The sequence below is a fragment of the Alligator sinensis genome, unplaced genomic scaffold (genome assembly GCF_000455745.1).
Source record: "Alligator sinensis unplaced genomic scaffold, ASM45574v1 scaffold60_1, whole genome shotgun sequence".
NCBI lineage: Eukaryota > Metazoa > Chordata > Crocodylia > Alligatoridae > Alligator > Alligator sinensis.
The window spans coordinates 5,001,404-5,006,091 of record NW_005841858.1 but is presented as its reverse complement, the minus strand read 5'-3'; positions in this window follow the sequence as shown (position 1 = coordinate 5,006,091).

Below are 4,688 nucleotides of genomic sequence, written 5' to 3'. Positions count from 1 at the left end.
GCCCTGCCCGGGGGCAGCGCGGGCATGGCGCGCGAAGGGTTAAGGGCTGGGCTGGGCTCGCATGGCCGCTTCGCAGCGCTTTAATCTTTATTAATATAGCTGTCGCCCCCCCTCCCCGGCAGCCCGACAGCGCTGCCTCGCGGGCTCCTCCGCTTAAGTGATTGGATTTCCCCGTCACCGGTATTTAAATTTACTTGCTGCTGGGATCCGCCGCCCCGCGCCCCGCTTGGGTTTCTGATTAAAAATTGATGGGAGCCATTTAGCCGATGTTAATGGGCTTAATGCAGCTCCCCTTCCATTAGGGACTTCGCTGGCGGGGCTGCTCCGCCGCGGCTGAGGGAGCTGCTCCCGCCTCTCGCCTCGCCTTGGGGCCCGGCCCGGGCCCTCCTTCCAGGGGGCTTCCCGCCCCTCACCGTCAGGTATTTATAGCCAGATCAATGCACCCTGCCAGGAATTTGTCAGATCTCAAACATGGACCTGACAGGAAATTGGAAGGAGCATGAGCTTCCCGCCGCCGGCCCAGAGCTCAAGCGCAGAAAAGAGTTTGGCTTTTCTTTTTCTTTTTCTTTTCTTTTCTTTTTTTTTTCAGACTCAGATTAGCGCCACCGCCCAGTAAGTGGCAGTGCCCATTGCTGCCAAGGGCATCGCTGCTAAGGGAATCAGGAGTGATGTGGCAGCCGTGATGGTCCCAAAATGATGCGAGAGGCAAGGATTTCTTCGGGTGAGATCTTTTCTTGGACCCACTGTGAGGCGGGGATCAAGTTAGGCAAGCTTTCAAATGTAAGACAGTTTTCCTCAGGTCTCAGGTCCTCCTTAGGGAGACCTGAGGAAGATTGTCTGAGGTTCACAGGTTTGTCTAACTTGATCCCAGCTACATAGTAGGTCCAACAAAAGATCTCACCCTAAGAAATCCTTGCTTCAAGGGCAGGTGAATGCAAGTATCAAGTTATCCTCATTTAACGTTTGTCAGGAGGGAGCTGGTGTTTAGTGGTGCTTGACGCCCACAGCTTCCCTTGCCTCAGGGTAATACCGCGGGTACTCAGCACCTCTGATGAATGATGGTCCTGCCCTCGGGGCTTGTCTACACTAGAAAACCTCCTGGTGTCAACAACACCAACACAACCACACAGCACTGACAAAGCCACCTCTGTCTTAATTCCATGCTAGACCTAGGGTAGACCATGGCCAGCTGGCCAAATGTTTAACATGAATTCCCCTGTCTACACTGATTGCTTCGGGTTATGCTACATGTGATCCAACAAGGCGACAGTTTCTAGGGGAGTTGAACCCAAATTGGGAGAGGAAAACCCAGGCTGAACAAAGCCCACAGCCCCAAACAAAGTGGAGTGGCATTGGCATAGAAGTGCTCTAGTTGCCCCAACCCCTGGGCTTAATTGGAGCTTTAGCCTGTTACTACATTCTCCTTCTGGACTTTCCACCAGTCTAAGCAAAATGGAATAAAACACTGGGTCCCAGTACAGCTATGAGCCACAGACAGGATGGCACTCAAAGCAGAAATAGAGACCAATTTACAGGACAGAAGTGGCTGCCCATCCTGAGCCAGTGAGCAGTGTGTTTGAATCTTCCTTTTTTTAAAGAAAAGCCTCAGTCCAAAGTAGTATCCTATTTCCAGCTTAGGGTCTGCTTCTGCTCCCAGGGATGTCACTGGCAAGCCCTTGCTTGGAGAAGGACTAGACAGCCAAGAAGAGAAGAAAAATGTTCTTTTCAGTTGAAGGGTGAGAGGTATCCAGATGTGGTATAACTGAGGAGAAGTGTGAGAGAGAGAGATAGAGATAATGTTTAATTGATGCCTATGTGCATAAAAGTATAAGAAGCTCAAAAAAAAAAAAGCCAGAAATATAATTAACAGTAAATTAGCCAATAATTAACTATACTTTTCAAATGTATTTTTGTATAGTACAACCTCATTATAATGAACCCCCGTGAGACCGGGAGAAAACTTAATTAAAAGAGGGTATCTGCTATAATAGGGTCAGTCAATTTGCTGCATCATAATGAAAAAAATTGGTTCCTGCTATGCTATGCTGTTGGAACTGTTCAAATGGTGGGGGAAGGGGAAAAGGCTAGCAGAGGAAGGAGGCTGCTTTAAGCAGGGCTTGTTATAATAAGGCTGTCCTGAATTTGTAGTTTAATGATATTTAACATAAAAATTGTGCTCCTTAAAACATTCGTGGCTATATGTTGTCCCCTTTCCCCTCAGACAAATTTATTCTGTATGTTGTTACTTGGTGTCAAACATTCTCTGCAACATTTTGAACTGTAAGTTTCATATCTGCATCTCTCCTTGAGAGTGCACTGCCATTCATCTGTAGCATATTTAGGCATGCCTTAGCCTTTGCCTGATCCTGAACTCCTTGTTTGGGCAAAACTCTCTTTGAAGTTTGTCAAAGTTTTGCCTGAATACTAAGGAGTTGAGGATTGGGTTCTAAGTCAGATAGGAATGGAATGGCTGCTATCTGCAAGATAAGCTGCTGTTTCTAGCAGCTTGCTGGGGGAGTTTTGAGTGTGGTTCTGCATAGATGAAAAGGATGGAAGGATGGGAAAACATTGTGTATGCTTCTAGATAAAGTATGGCATTCTGATAGAATATCAGGTCCCTTTGCACATGTATAAATAGAAATAAAAGTAGCATTTCATCCTCTATCACTGAAATAAAGTAGAATTCATTTTTAAATCTTTCCTGCCATTTAACCTTGCACAGTATGGAGGTACTGCTGCTCAGTCCTTTTGCTGAAGCCTGTGGATTTTTTGTTGTTGACTTCAGTCCCTGCAGGGTTGGGGCCCTGATTCCAGAAAATTTCCCTGTTTGGTTAAGCAATTAAGATTGCTTTTAACTTTAAAGCAGAGCAAGCTTAGCCTGAATTTATAAATAGGCCTAAGCTAATTTTTCTTTTGGTACTGGTGGACATGAACTTTTGCTTAAGGGCTCTTCTGAACTAGGGCATGGTCCTTACATTCCAGTCTCTGATGTACTTTTGTGGTACATTCACCTTCTCTTCCTTGTAGTTGCATTTAAAATTTTTAAGTACTTTGGAAATCCATTGTAAGTAAAGATCCGTGGCTGACTGTTGTCTGGGTCAGTATCATGTCTCTAATAGTGGCTGATGCTAGTAGTCGAGTAGAAGTAAAATAAAAGAAATCCATAATGCTCTTTCCCAGTTCATTAAATGGGCATATGAATTTTTCTTGGTCTAAGCTGGTTATCAGTTTATCCCCTGGAGCATGAGAAGTGAAAGTTCTTGTAATTTTTCTTTTTGTTATAGTAATTGTACATATGGTGAAGGATGTGGGGCTGACCTGTAATAATTCATGAATACTGCATGGGGCCTGGTTGTCAGGATAGTTACTTGTCTGACTTTATTGGAATGTTTACAAAATGCACTGTCTGGTTATTTTACTGGCAGAGCTGTTGAGAAGCAGCAACATAAGCAATGCAATGGCTCCACATGAGCAACCGCCAGTGAAACACTTCGGGGGTCATTAAGAAATAATCCCTGAGCTACTAAATTGTGAAGGTGCCAGCTAAATTATAATCTTATTTTGCCTGTGCTGAGAGTTTAAAGATCAAAAGATTTTAAACAGTTAAAAAGAGACTGTTTGAAAACAGGAGGAGACTTCTCAGGGACCTGTTTCAAAGGTGTGTCAAGGGGCCAAACAGACTGGAACAGAGGCAGAATCTGCTGAAAGGTCTAAAGCAGAGTTTTTGACTCAAGGTACTGCTCCTTAGACTCAAATACTCTTCAGAAAATACTAGTTCTTAGTTTTCACTTTTTTTAGACTATAGAAAAATAATAGAGCAATTCTTCTGTGGCAAAGAACTCAAAAAGACCACAACAGGTCAGAATATTTGTGACACATGAACTCCTATTTGAAATCTGTTTTTATCTTGTGAATCTGCTTGTATAACCAGCAGTGTTAATGTTGCATGGTACCCTGCAGCACTATTGTAAGGTTCTCAAGGCACCCCAGGGTATCACAGCACCCTAGTTGAGAATCACTGGTCTGAAGCAATTGAACCTGCCTAAATATTGACAGGATGCTAAGCCTTTAAGTAAGACAGAGAAAAGTGTAGACTGTTTTTATTGCTTTAAAAACTTTTTCTTTACATTATCTTTTGTTCCTACTGCCAAAATTGCTTTTGAGTCAGCTATTTGGTCATCTGTACTAACCCAAAGGTCAGTTTTTCAGTTGCTCAGCCCAGACAGACATGCTGGCTATGCATGATTGGACCACATGATTCTGCAGCCTGAGACCTGGCTTAGAGAGGGAGAATCATGGAATCCCACCCTAAAAAATGTAAGGGCACAAGGTCTGTGTACTTAGAAAAATTAGGAGTGTACTTAGAAAACTGAAAAGGGTCCAAAATGTGCCTGTAATTATGACTTATGCTATCCTTATTCATGGGTGTTTAACCCTCTAAAAATCTTGCTAAACTGTTAGTCTGAAAATTCTTATGGCTCTGAGGTTCAAAGGTTAATTCTACATTGTGCAAATTGAAGGCACAGACAGAAATTACATTTGTTGCATGATCGGCCCCTTGAAAGCACTCTCCAGCCACACCTAAACAGCAGCGCACTGCTGCAGAGTGCTCTGATCATGCAGCAAATTAACCCTTATTATATAAGTGTTCAAATGAAGGTGCTTCAAAGCAGAATGCTTTTATTAAC